The 15,220-nt window shown below is 41.1% G+C and overlaps 1 protein-coding gene and 1 long non-coding RNA gene across 2 annotated transcripts in view; both read left to right on the top strand.

Annotated features, from left to right (window-relative positions):
- tmeff1 (transmembrane protein with EGF like and two follistatin like domains 1) overlaps positions 1-15,220 on the top strand; it is a 90,967-nt gene that overhangs the window by 26,930 nt on the left and 48,817 nt on the right. The window lies entirely within an intron of this gene.
- LOC105356142 lies at positions 1,049-1,675 on the top strand. Its single transcript, XR_910381.3, has 2 exons — positions 1,049-1,402; positions 1,533-1,675. It is a non-coding gene; the product is annotated as an uncharacterized LOC105356142 (long non-coding RNA).

Raw genomic sequence — 15,220 nt, 5'->3', positions numbered from 1 at the left:
TAGGCCAAAAAAATAATTAGTGTGACTCAGAGATAAATACCTGATACTTAACAGTGCAGGTGAAGTTTTCCAGATTCCTCACATTTCTTGCTAGATTATCAAGTGTAAATTAAATATTTGAACAAACAAACAAACAAACAAACAAGTAAACAAGAATGAATGTCAAATCCATTCACATTTTAGTTTCCTAAAGTTCAGCCCACTGTTGATTTTCCACATCCAAATAATCCAAAGGAAAGATTATTAGAACATTCTACTACACTATATTATCATGTGTCTTTGCTAAATTCAAAGTGTTTCCACACATTGGACTGGAATGATGACTGGATCATTCCATGCTGACATCACATATGTGTTGTCTGCTGTTATGCACTTGGTCGTGCTGTGATTGGTCCAAGTTGACCTGAATCATCATTTCAATGGCAACCATTCTCGCCAATCAGGAGTGGGCTCCTTAGAAGTCCACAGCCCTACCACTGAAAGTGGGCTGAGGAGAATCTGTCCATCAAATGTTTCAAAGGTTTGATGTGAGACCACATACTTTCATTGAGGCATCTGATTGGCCAGTTTATAACATGAATAAGCTGCACTACTGAAAAAATATCACGAAAACACATGATTAGCAACAACAAATAAAAAAAGGTAGCAAAGCAAGAATGGTTCTGTATTCTGACAAATAGAATGACTGACTAGTAGCTGTTTATTTTTCAGGAGAAGTCCAGTTCTGTTCTACTGTTACAAGGCTGCTTTTCTCTGCTTCAGAATATGTTAAAAGCACAAACAGTTCAAGAGTTAAAGTAGTAAAAATAGGAAAAAACTGGAGCTAAAATCCCGATTTTTAAGAGTTAGCTAAAATTGAATAGTAACCCTCTTAAAGTCCTGTTTTTTTTTTTTTAACAGGCTCCCAGATGATTGATCTGCTCGAATTCAAATGAGCCAATCAGCTGTGAGCTCAGAACTCTGCGGAGCCCGGGATCTGATATGGTTTACATAATTAAATAAAGCGTTCCCACAAAATAATAATTCGTTCCTACTGAATAATTAATGCGTGGGAACGGAATAAAATTCTGATATACATTTATCCTGTTGTCTTTGAATGCACCACAGTTACAAGGACACATTGATTGGTTGAGATGCATTATAGGATATTTGTGATGCATGATGGGATACATAGCATGTAGCATTCGGATGTAAAGCGACTGCTAAAGAGTATGTTAACAATAGACAAGTCCTGAATATTATTATTCCTATTCGACCCTAAACTACAATATCACATACCGCAACTGGCTGTCCGTCTGCCGGCCAGCTTCCCGAATGCCGGCGTGACAAGCAAAAGAGCTCCGCAGCGGCCCGGAGCTCGTAGCACATAGCTCGAGCAAGCTATGTCCGGAGAATTACTTTGGTATGGGGGAAGCAGCAAGCTTGGGCATCCTTTCTTATTATTATGATGTTTTTGTTATTTTCATCAAGACAATAATAAATAAATCATTCTTGTTTTCATTTTTCCCCTCTTGAACGAATGTGGGTCACAGAGACACGGAAGTAGCGGCGGAAAGCGGCTTTTGGGGCAGGACAGAGACCGTACCAGGATGTGAATGAACCCAGACATTGAGACATGGTTACAGATGCTTTTGTACAGCTTTTTAAAATAAATAAATCTGATCTCTAAACATCATCTGTGTCTTCCATGCAATGTAATGAGACACACACAGACAGAAATGTGAAAGTATCTGCTGTAAATTCAAGTATCACTAACATCCGTTTTTATTAATGACTAATCACGTGAATAATTACTTCCTTCGTACGAATTAATTATTTCGAGGGAACGTAATATTATTTTATGGGAACAGAATGTTTATTATTTTACCCATGTCAGTTCCCGGGCTCAGTAGAACTCATGGTGGTTCTGTAGTAAATATTCTGGACAGCTGGAAAACAAACCTGCGGTGAAGTGGGAAAACAAGCTTTTTTGCCGTCCTTTTCAAAGTTCTCTCACAGCAGTCATAGTTCAGGACTCTGCCATGGACAGACTTATTGTTAGCAGCCTGCAGGATGAGCAGTAACACAGCTGTATACAGGTTTCCCCCCCAGTGTGTCAAAATAAAAGCCTCAAAAAAAGATCCTACAAAGCATGGACAGCCTCTGATATGATGCAGACAACCGTTGTTCTGAAAACCATATTATTCTTATTTACATGATCACGTTTAAAGATTTGAACGTACACTGGCATCCTTAAACGTCCGTCTCTGCTGTGCTTCCTGACTCTATAGAGGCTGCTGTGTTTGTGGCTCTCACTGAGATTGACATATGTATTGGGTTCATTCTGAATGTCCGTGCGGCTCACATATGGTGGATTCCTTCAATTATGTGGACGCTAAATGTGGGGCGGCAAGTGGCTCAGGCGGTAGAGCAGGTTGTCCAACAAACAAAGGGTTGGCGGTCCGATCCCCGCTCTCCCCAGCCAGCCGTCACCCCCCCAAGCACAGCCAGCCTGCAGCTCACCGTTCCCCCAGGGGATGTTCCAAACGCAGAGAACAATTTCCCCATTGTGGGATAAATAAAGTAAACATTCTTCATTTATTCATTCTAAAGCACTAGGAGGACTTGAAACTCAAGCTTCTTCTTTGATTTGAAATTTTCAGAACCAGACTGTTCTTTACCCACAGCAAGTCCAAGGCCAGAGAAAAACACAGAAACAGGAAGAATCTCTGTAGAAAACTTTTTCATCAGTTTTGTTAGCTATAAGATTAGTTAAAATATTTTCTCTCTTTTGCAATCTGTCTGAGGCTGAACTGCCTTGTTAGGAACAAACCAACAGGCCCCTTTGACCCAGCTTGTTAGAACGAATTCCCCGTAGGTCAATTACTTCATGCCTCGCTCCTCTTCCCGCCTCCAGAACAAACCTAGAAGGAGTCTCTGTCTCGTTTGAGTCAAATCAGCATGAATGAAACATCAAAGCTGTTATCTTGACGCTGCAGTCTCTTCTTTCCAGGTGAAGATTAGTCTGCAGAAGCGGCGGAAGAAACCAGGAGGCAGCATGACCCCCAGGGCAACTTACCGCCTTTGTCCTCCAGCTGGTGAAGACACCAAACTGTAGGAAGAGCAGGCAGAAAGGGTTCATTAGAAAAACAGGCCATTTAGCAGCAGGTGCTAAATATCATACTGCTTGAAGGTGGGGAGGTTGGAATGGGATAAGATTTGAGTCATGAACTAGCTAATTTATATCTGGAGAAACTTGGACTACATTTTAGGCCCTCTTGCACTTTTTAAAACTTTTATTATATAAAAACAACATTTCATTCATTCAGTCTGTTCACTGCACATAGTTTCTCTCACTACAGTGTTGTGTGGATTGCCACAAAGTGGTACAATGAAACATTTTTATACGTCTGTTGTACGCTATTCTCTTGTTCATTGCAGGGGTTATGTCCTTAAAAAAAAAACCTCAATAGGTGAGATCAGCAAAGACGATTTACAAACGTTTTTAAGGAAGTAAAACTCCTCACACACTTTATACACTTTTCTTAAATAGATCTGAACATTTTCAAGTTTTTCTCTCTTGTTCAAACTCTCAAAGTTTTAAATAACAAAAACAAGATCTGATCGTGATCTGAGATTTATGTGAAGTTGGCAAACTAAACGCATTTGTATAGGCTACTATGTAAAGTGGAGATTATTGGATAAGGTAAACAGCCAATCAGGACTCAGAACAACGCTGTTATAAAAGCATGCAAAAGTGCTGCTTAAAAGCGAGATGCGACAGGTAAACTTTGATAGCGTGGGACCACTCTATACGGTAAAAATGGCTGGATGGTGCTGTCACTCAGCTGATTCTCATGAGATTACTGGCTTCATATGGACGAACACTCACCCTGTGTTTTATCATACAGCTTTCAGTCTTACTTTCTCTCTCTGCTTTTTCCCATCAGGGATCGCCACAGCGAAAAAACCTCTCAGTCAAGGATGAGTCGCATGGTTAACTTGTTTTACGCCGGATGCCCTTTCTGACGCAACCCTCTCAATTTATTCGGGCTTGGGACCGGCACAGAAGCAGAGAAGGGAATAGGGAGCAGCCCGGATTCGAACCCTGGTTTCATACAGCTTTCAGTAATAGCTAATAATAATAGTAGCAATAATGTACAATTATAACATCGATTTTTTAATTTGATTCAATAATAGGCAAACAGACAACTAACAACAGTATAACAAAAAATGTAATACTTCCCTGAAATGGAATAACTAATCAGATGCTTCAGTAAAAGCACATGGTGCCCGCCGAGCCCACCTCAAACGTTTGATTGACAGATTCTCCTGAGCCGGTTTCAGTGGAAGGAGGGGTGTGGACTACCAACAAGCTCAATCATGACTGGCGACTGTAGTTGCCCTAAAACTGTGACTCAGACCGACTCGGTCAATCACTGTCAAGGCGCTAGCCTATCTGTAACCACCACCCGATCCGTTTACGCATGTGCAAATATTCCATCATTTCCTCCTTTTTTTTTTTTTCTTCTCAGTACCCTTCTGTCACACACCAAGGTGTGCGAAATTTGATCTCCACATTTGACCCATCCCCTGGGGGAGCGGTGAGCTGCAGAAGAGCCAGTGGTAGCGTTAAGGGTCTTGCCTAAGGACCCTCACTGAGTGATGTTAATTGCTCGCCATTGATATGGTAATTGCTACCATTGCTCATTCCCTTCCGGGAATCGAACCCTGGATTCCTGCATGGTAACCTCTCACCTTACCAACCGAGCTGACAGTGACAGTGAAGTAGTTATATTTATATTTACTCCCATAGCTGATGATTATAAACCTTGTAATACATTATCAAAAATTAAAATGAAAAATATTTTTGAAAAATCAGCTGCCAGTAGCTCTTTCTGACAGTTTTGTCTCCTTTACAACTGTCCGAGCCATTTTAACAGCGGATAACTCCATGATCAAAAGAATTTATGCTTTCATTAACAACAGAAAGCTTCCTCCAACTGGATTACAGCACCAGAAAGATAAAAGAACGTTGCATAAATGCAGTACAGTATAATCATAAACTGTCCTCATCATAGACAAAAATCTCAATGATATGTGATAGAATGACAGCAACCTGGCCTGGAGTTGTTCTCTCTGTTTGATCGTTTTCTTTTTTATAAGTTGGCAACAGGAAAAGAGGAGAAGTGAATGCATTTTACTCTGAGGGGATGTCATGGGCTGCTGCAGGGGCTGCGCTCTAAACTGGGGGGGAGTAAACTGCCATCAAACACTACAGAGGAAGAAAGCATTTGTAGTCCTTAGCAGGTTCTTTTTCTTTGTTCTTTTTTCATCGTCAAAGTTAAATATTTCATTATTAGAAAACATTTTAATTGTTGTAAACATATTAAGAGGTTTTATTGTTATAAAATCTGAAGACATGCCCTGACCGTAAAAGGGCTGTAAATATGACATAATATTTGCGCATGTGCAGACCGATCGGGCAGCCGTTACGGATCCGGTAGCGACAGGTGTCATTGTGCGATCGCTGGAGGTAAGGCATTTTCTATGGGTGACGTCACACCCTCTCTGTACAGTGCTAATAAATTTTAGTGATAGTCACAAACACATTGGGCCTGCTGTCAGATCTGGAAGCACAGGGAATTGTGGGATACCATTCATTTTGTCTTTCTGGGCGGATTGGGGTTTTGTTAATGTGTTTTGTTGTCTAGCTGGTTTACTCTGTTTTGACACTAGTTATTTTATTCTGTTATCGTTATTTCTTTCTGCACATTGAGTGAGAGGGAGGAAAAGGATGTTGACAGCCCTGTGTTGAAAACCTGGGTCCCAAACATACAGCCAGAGTGCATCACACTTGTGTCAGTGACCTGTGGCGGACAGTGTTCTTCTAGCGTGGAGAAGTGGCGGTAGTCTAAAGAGCTTTTTTTTTCAGAAGTGCCGGTACTGAGTACCAGTCCACTTAGAACATATGATATGTGAGTTTACAGCTACTTCACTTTATTTTCCTTCTATCAGAGGAGAACCAGACTGTTCTTTACTCACAGTAAGCCCAAGGCCTGAGAAAAACACAGAAACAGGAAGAATCTCTGTAGAAAACTTTTTCATCAGTTTTGTTAGCTTTAAGCCTCTTTATCAAACTTACCATGAAACAAACATTCATTCAAGAAAAGCTGTGATGAAGAGGTTCATTAGGAGAACATTATGATCAACATTCTTAATGTCCTGAAAAATTAGAGCCTTCCGATGTGAGCGTTGCCCGTGGTAACGGGGTGGAGATGGAGGAGCCAGTCAGGGTTTCATGTTTTATTCAAGCAGGAGAACAGAGGAAAGCTCTGCGTCCATCTGCTGCAGCCGCGAGCTTTCACAAAGATCCAGCACACCAGGAACTGAGCTGCTCCCAGCATTTGCTCTTTGTTAGTCCCAGCACAGCTCACATCCATCACAACGTCGACACTAATGTCTCTTCTGTGAGGTTTTACATCTTTGCAATTTCTGCTTCTTACCATCTCTGGCGTCTTTTTTCTTATTATGTTCGTTTGATTAAAGCAGCATTTCATAGAAACCTATTTTAGAGTTTATATAAATTTAAACAGGTGATGAATAAGAATCGTCAAACTCTTTTGACTTTTAAATAGCTACTTTTCATATTTCAAACTGCCAAACGTCCTCCTATTCAGAAGCTTTTCTGTCTGTGTGACTGTTCTACAAATGTAGAGAAATTCATTTTCTGCTGAAGGATCCTGAGTTCAGATGTCATTAATTTCATTAGTTTACAGCCAATGTGAATTGACAGTCAAGTGAAGGAAGCTTGATATGAATTTTTCCAATTGAACCATCAGTTTTAAACTTAAATGAAAAAGCAAATCAGTTAAATCTGAAATATTGTTTTTTTTGCCTCAATGGCAACAAAAACCTGTCTTTCTATGATGTCTAAGATGTCTGGTGTCACTCAGACGGGTGACACGACCAACAGAGACATTTTTTCTTTACAAACCTTGATTCTGTCTGAATTCAGACTAAAGTAAACCAAAACCTAAAGTAAACCACACCAGTGTTCATCTGCAAATTCTCCAGAGGACCAGAGTTCTCTTGTTTGGTTCAAACTATAGTTCAGGTGAGCTTTTACAACCCGACAAACCAAGGAGACCATCACAGGAAACTGATCTGGTGGATCAGAACAGGACCAAAATCTAAAGTGTTTTGAAGAAATAAGGACAAGACAACCCTCTGTTTTAAAATCTTTCAAATATTTTAAAATCTTTCAAATATTAATTTCCAAGCTTATTTTGAAGAATTTCTGAAAAAGAAAGTTATTTAATAAAAAATACAACTAAAGCATGAGTTTTATTATACTCATAGAAAAAAAAATCAAAATAACAAATATTAATATTTTAATGGAGGTCAAAGTTTGGACCTCCTGCCTCCTTTCTATTATTTTTGTTCCTTTGGCTGTAATCGGATTATTGAGACACTTTTCTGTCTACCAGTCACTTAAAAGTGTCTTAACCCTTGCGCTATCCTAGGCACTTTAACATCGTCTAGACCAGTGTTTTTCAACCTTTTCTGAGCCACGGCACACTTTAACCTTAAAAAAATCCCGCGGCACACCAGCATCCAAAAATTAAAAAAAAGGAGAAACTCATAGTCTGTATTGATCTACAGCCCCTCCACAATCTCACATGCATTTTTGAGATAATTGTTGCAGAAAAAGCTGGAAACTGCAGCTGTTTTTTTCTAAAAGATGCAATAAAATTTAAGTTAGAAGATTTAAAAACAGTTTGAAGTGTGTTCGTTGGTTTCAAGACGTTTAACAACAGATCTCCTTGTGCTCTGTCACTCTCACAACCCAATGCATCATGGGAGATGTAGTGCATAAAACGGCCAGCGGAGATCGCTTTTCAGAGCTTCATTTTCTTGTTCACTTGTTCCACGGTCTCATACCGGATTCTGTGGAAAGCTACAGCGCTAAAGACGAGCTTTAGCTGGTATTTTTGTTAGAACTGAGCGACTTTACGAGCTAAATCGGGACAAGGAAGTGAAGACTTTAAACACTTCTGATTGGTCAGACTGATGACATGTGATTAAGCTCCCCAACAATGATTGGTGGAGACAGTTAAAGCGACGGGACTTTTCCTAAATACAGCTGAATCGTGGTAACGTCATTCTTATCAAAATGTCTTTAATAAAATAAAGTAAACGCAAAGAAAAAGTATTTTACGATCTTTTATATTCCTAACTCCTCAGTGTTTTATCAGGGCCTGTTTGGATGAACACAGAGCTGATATCCTGGAGATGGGAAATGTTGTTAAATCAGTTAATGACGGCAATTTCCCTCGGCACACTTGACCATCTCCCACGGCACACTAGTGTGCCGCGGCACACTGGTTGGAAAACACTGGTCTAGACCCACTAGACAGTGGTCTGAACCTTTTTTCTTCAATGATTTGTGATCTTCTGTGTCCATGGATTACATGAAATCTTTCCACCTTTATCCACCTTTTTCATGGTAGGGAGAACACGTCAATGTAAGGATCGGGTCATCTGGACCCCATAGGATAGCACAAGGGATACGTGTGAACTTAAACATGAGCAGAAATTACTTTCTGTTGAAGTTATATTCAGCTTACTCACTGAACCAAGTAAAGTGTGACGTCACCCATTCTGTCGCCATGTTGGAACCAGGAGGCTGAACTCTGTGCTGGAGCGGCTTTCAGACTCTTGTCCAACGTTTGACTCTGAATGGGATACTGGAAGCCCCTGAGGGACAGGTGACCGCTCCATAACAAACACGAAAGAACTTCTTTTGTGTTTTATAGAATACATTTCTTGGAGGCACTTCTCGCTTTGATCAATCATACAGTGAGTGTTGTTACAGTGGTTCTTCACTGTGGCCTCCATCAGCTCTGAGGTGAGTGGTCTGGGCAGCGGGGGTCAGGCACTGTCAGTCAGCACATTGGCCACAAACTGGTGTCTGTTGCAGCTTCATTTGTTTGGAAAAAAAAAAAACTTTCCTCCCTGACTGGAGTCTCTGATGATCCTGACAGCAGATTTATGGAGATGGAAGTCGGACTCAAATGCTTTGAAACCACAAAGAATAAAAACTCTTTTTATCTTGATTCAATCGGTCCACAAGGCCTACTAACGGCACAGAAAGTGGAACATTTGCGTCTTTGAGGGCAGCGGGGAATTTGATGCCGTCACACATTACTGATGTTCCTGCTTTGAATGTCACCGTCTCCTGTTTCACTTCTCTGCTGAGGAGAAATTTCTCTGCTTTTAAAAGACTAAATCAATACGCAGTGCAGTCCTTGAGAGGGTTGACTTCTCCGGCGAGCGAGAGCCTCACTCTGGAGACGTCAGCCTGTGTTTGTTTGTGTGTGTGTGAATTATGTTTATCCCATCCTACAAATGTGTTTTTCTTTGAAATGGTTTATTGTCAGAATAATGAAAGATTCCTTTCATATACACTCATGATGCGTTGACGCTCAGACACAGAAAAAGATGCTTTTGTAAAATCTGGATACCATGTGCTTCTTTGTGAAGAATGTTCTCACGATTAGGAACAACAGTCATATAAAGCAACAACGACGGAGCTTCCCCATTTCTGAACCCTAACCTCATGGAAGCAGTAAAAACAGACCACATCATGGATTCTGAAGATCTGTAGCCGCTTTGCAATGATGCTCAAAGGAAACTGGAGATTGTTTGTTGACAATATTCTCTAGAATCACACACTTTTTCAGAAAATGTAAGCTTGTTCCGATTCTAAACAGAGCAGTGGAAGTTTTGCTGAACGGTTGTCTCTTTATCTTTTAATTGAAGTTTTGTCTTCAAACAGGGAAGATAAAGTGACTCAGTGGAGCAGGTCTTCTTTCTATATCTGCTTCTTTTTTGGCTGAATCTGTTTAAGTCCCACTCCAATTATCTTTTGATCTACTCTAAAAAAAATTCCCTGTGGTCTTAATTATGATTTTGTCCTTTTTGTTTGCCAAAATCTAAAAACTGGTGTAGTTTTCGAGGACATAACGACATTAGTTCATTAGAAATTCAGCTTCGTGGGAGGAAGCGTTGGCAAGGAGCAACTCCACCTCCCCTTCCTATCACCCATTATTAAGGGCTCTCTTTTTAACGCTCTCCTACTAGCTAAGTCAATGGTTTGACCCCCGCTCCCCCCAGTCAACTATTGTTGTGTCCTTGGGCAAGACACTTAACCCTCCAGTGTGGGTCCACTGGTGTGTAAATGCATGTGAATGTCCCGGTGATGGCACACTGAGAGCCACACCTCTGTCAGTCGCCCCAGGGCAGCCGTGGCTACATCACCAAGTATGAATGAGGAGTGAATGAATAATGGAGATACATTGTAAGCCCTTTGAGCAACTGGAAAAGAGCAGAAAAATCTCATCCATTATTATTATTAATATGCTCCCAAACCTAACAGTGCAGCAAAAATGGCAAGAAAGAACAGAGCTATTTGGCCGTACAGTTTTGAGTCAGATGCTAACTCGGACCAGGAAAATAAACACGGATTTAGTCGTCTACAAGAGGATGCATCAGAATGGTGCAGGGTGTCGTTGCGCGCCCAGTATATTTTTTATGTGACAAATGCGATATTTTTTCAAACTGTATTTTTTCCTCTGCTCCTGATTCACAATGATTTGCATAAAGAAATACTCAGAAATGCAACTTTCGAAGAACTGCAACATGCCAACCTCTCTCCCAACATATAAGAACAGGATAATAACTGAATTATCTTGCAGCTTCATTTATTTTAAACAAAAAAAAATCTGTTTCCTCTGTCGCTGGCATTATTTGCAGTTGGATAATTTCAAAAGATTTACCTCAGGCTTGATGAGTTGATTCTAACTCAGTTGTTGCTGGCTCTGTTCTCATTTAAAAGTCAGTTTTATTGAAATCTGAATGATTAATTATAATCGTATCTCTGCCCGAGCTTTAAGAGCTCCTAAGGAAAAGATTATGACAGAATCACTGAGTCAACTGCCTCTAAGCTGAGTCACCTGACCATCTTAACAACGCACTTTAAAGCCAATCAAGCCACTTAAAGTCTGTGGAAAGATTTGAAGAGGAACCCTGAAGCTGCGCTTTACCACCTCTTTATCTTTGTCTGCTGAAGGGTTTCATTTCTGAGCTGTTTCCAGGTGATCCAGTAGATACAATTTATATGAAGAAGACTTCTTGGAGCCAGCGGGTACTTCCTGTTTAGAACATGAGGGGGAGGGATCACCCTGTCTGGTTCTCTTATACAGTCCATGGTTTCAATGCAGAATGTGTCTGAAGAGTCTCAGTTTTGTGGCTGGAGCACCTCATGACTAAATGGAGCTGTTGTGTGGCCTGACCCATTCTCATTTTCTTGTGAAACGGTCACCAGTCCTGCTGCTGATCAAATTATGTACATTGAGGTGGAAATGATTGGTTAAAAAACATGTAACTGAGCATTTTAGTGTTTCTATCTTCAGCTACACACTTGTCTCTGTTCCATCATGTTTAGGTCCTGTCATTTTACTCTAAATCCCATTTGAGTCCTTGGTTCTCTGAACGTTTTCAGGAGCAACACTGAAGTTGACTTCACATCAAAGAAGCTCTAGCAACCTGATGCTTGATATCACCTCACTTCTAAACATCAGAGTATGAAGCTGATGTTAAGAAATTCAAACAGTACTTTATATATATATATATATATATATATATATATGTATATATATATATACACAAAGAAACACAACACATTTCTTGATTTTATGAAATAATATCAAGAAAATAAAAAAAAACTGTTCAGATGAAAAGATGATGGAGTTTTAGGGAAAGGATAAAAACAAATCCATTAAGGATGTCGTCTCCAGAACCCCCTCCTTCAGTCATACCACCCCGGTTCTCCACCAGCTGCACTGGCTTCCCATAACCTCCAGAATCCAATTCACACTCCTCCTGTTCACCTCTAAGGCCCTCCATAACCTGGCCCCTCCTTATCGCTCCAACTTCATCCATATCAAAACCTCCTCTCGTTCTCTTCGGTCCTCCTCCTCTGTTCAGCTCTCTGTCCCTCCGGCCCGACTCGTCACTATGGGAAGCCGAGCCTTCAAACTCTGGAATTCCCTCCCTCCTGACCTCCGTAACATAGACTCTCTACCAACTTTCAGATCTAACCTCAAAACTCATCTGTTTATTTCTGCCTTCCCATCCTGATTCACTTTTGATTTTCTCTTTTATATTTATTGTGCTTTTAATGTCTATTTTTAACCTTTATTGTGTAAAGTGTCCTTGGGTTCCTTGAAAGGCGCTCAAAATAAAATGGATTATTATTATTATTTCAAACCTGTGTATCCATACTTATTGGGATTTAAATATTAAAACATGACAGAATTACTCATTTTCAGGGTTAAAACAAAAAAAATAAAAAAAAGTATCTGTAGTTTCTGGTGAATCTAAAACTGTGTTTTGGTAAATATATCTTTGTTGGAACTGGAAGAGAAGAAGCAGCAACTTCTTAATATCAATTCCAGACTATTATTGTTTGTATTAGAACCAGGGCATTGGCTGACTATTCTGGTAATATGCTCACAAGTTATTCAAGTTATAAACTGGCCAATCAGATGCTTCTATAAAAGTATGTGGTCTCAATTAACAGATTCTCTCACTTTCAACTGTCAGGGGTGTTGACCTCCAACAAGGTCACTCCTGATTGGCGAGTGGTTACCATAGAAATGTTGACTGAGACTGACTTGGACCAATCACTGTTTACTGGCTTCAACATGGTGGCATTCAAATTACGAGAGAATGGCACCTGAGTTGACTTTATTTTCCCTGGGTGACGTCACGTTCACTTGTCCAGTTCTGATATACAGTCAATGGTTAGAACTGGGGAAGCTACTCTGATCAGAGAACAATCTTTAGATCTACTATCATGTGGTAACGGCATCTTTTAATTATGAGGATTAAACTGTCTAAGGTTCGATTCTTTATAGGGACAACAAAGGTGTTTTAACAGAATCTTTTAAAGAGAAATGGAAGGCGTCATTTGGTTTAGCTTTTCTTTCATTACGAGAACTGAGAAGTGAAGTTCTGCCCTGTCGCCACATGTTGGGAAAGAGAACAAAAAGCAATTTCTTAAACCCAACTGCCCTGATAGGTAGATGCAGGCTGTCTGCAGGGGAAAATGGGAAAGCCAGTATGGGACACGGAGGTAGTCCACACTAAATATCAAGGTGGTAGACCACTCAGTAAGCCCACAGACAGAAAATGTTTTCTCTATGGACATGCTGCTGGTGACGGTTGTAGCAAACACTCATAAAACACCCCTAAACCCTGCACAAGGTGCCCGTTAACACTGTTCAAGTGCGTGCAGCTTGACTGTTAGAAATGAGGAAGTTAGATAATCAGAGCGTAGTTGGGTCGGCGTCCTACAGGCCCTAAAGTATCACGTGCACACCCCCTGTGTGGGCATTTGCATGCGTTCAGCAAAGGCCAGTGTGCACACCTTAATAATGAATGTGGTGTAAGAACAACATACAATACCATCACCTGTAGGTCACAAGTGTCTGTAACCTAAATTAGCCTAACGAATACTTCACGATACACTTACCACATGCACGACAATCATAGGTTCTTCTTTCAGGACGCCCCTTGAGGTGGCCACGCAAGCCTCAAGGGAACTGTAAGACACATCTGCCGCCCCCCTCCGGTCTGCAACCCTCCACAGGCCCATAAAACCCCAAAACCTGCAGTACCCTCCCGTGTCAACTCCCCGAACAGTTGCACACCACTGAGGCTTAAGACAAAGAAGACATTTCAAGAAGCAGCAGTAAATCCTCTCCTCCTGTAGTTTTGTCATTTTTTTAAACGAGTAGAGGGGAACTGTTTACTCTCTTTGGGTCCTCTTTGAAAACTTTGTTCCTGAACACATTTATGTTAATCATGCTACTAATATAATAACTCTTTGGGTGTTTGATATATTTATCCTTGAAGACACAGCCTGGCAAACAAAGTCTATCTTTGGTTGTGTTACATTTCACAGGGAAAGGACTTCAGTATTGCTCCCCAAACTATGATATATATTTTTTTATTCAAAGATATTAGTAAGACTGGGCAGGAGAAGGTCTGATTGCTCTGAGGTGCATCAGAGTAAACTGATCAGGTCAACAGTTTGCTTGTTTCCTGTGTGGATGTTCTTCTTCACTGGATATTTACAGGCGGCAGCACTGAGCCTCAGCAGTTTCCACCAAGACAAACTTTAAAGTTTGACAAAAGTGCAGGCAGATTAATTTAACAGCTGGTTTCCTGCGCTTGGGTTTAACTTGGAAAGGATTAATGGGGGGTGTTTGGACCTGTGATAAAGCTTTCACAGACAGCCTAACACTAACATTTCATATGTTTGCAGGGCGTTTGAGCTCCAAATGAGCGCCATGAACTGTCTGCAGCGTCTCCAGGCTCTGGAGGTTTCAGCAGACACAAGATGAGCTTTTGATGTCTGTCTACTTGAGTCCAGGGGTGGTGGGGGTGGGGGGTAAGATAACAAGCTGGTGGCTTTGAGGCCGTGAAGACCGGGCCCGACTCGAGGGATTTAGAGGTGGATGAGCCTGCGGGCGGGGGCTGCCGCCACGCTCCATCAGCTTCTATCTAAAGGAGGGACTTGTGTGCATTTCAAATCTGCGTTAAAATGCACGAGGAACAACCTGTGCCCCACAAGGTCACAGAACATCAAGACACACAAACACGTCTGCAGCATTAAATCCCACTTTTTGGGATGGAAAAAGAAACCCTTTTTGCATGTTTGTCCCCTTCAGGGCTCCATCTGCATGATCCCAAAGCATACTGGTTTAAAAACCTGCAAACAGGAAGCCGCTTGTCCTCACGCTCAGCCAGGTCAGCCGTGTTTGAGGACCTGCTGGCTGCTGATGGATGTGGCTGCTGCCTGAACTTAATTAGGCCTCTGGTCCTGGTTCTGTGGTGGTTTCAGGACTCCCTGCTTTATATGTAAATGCAGAAGCCTCTGAGGGAGCTGTGAGGCCTGCAGACGTCCAGAAAGACATAACAGCTGTTTTACTGCTGAGCACTTCCACATCATGACATGGAGGCTCTCATTTTCAACAAGGGCTCGTTTTATTCATCTGAATGTGAGGTTTGTTGTCTTTTCCTGAAACATTTGTGTTTTTTTATGCTCCCTGGAGTGAAAGTAAAGGTGGAAATATTTAAAGTGGTACATTTGAAGAAAAACCGTTTTGTA

This window comes from Oryzias latipes, chromosome 17 (genome assembly GCF_002234675.1).
Source record: "Oryzias latipes chromosome 17, ASM223467v1".
Taxonomy (NCBI): Eukaryota; Metazoa; Chordata; class Actinopteri; order Beloniformes; family Adrianichthyidae; genus Oryzias; species Oryzias latipes.
Note: the sequence above shows the minus strand (reverse complement) of the source record. Positions and strands in the feature narration are given on the sequence as shown.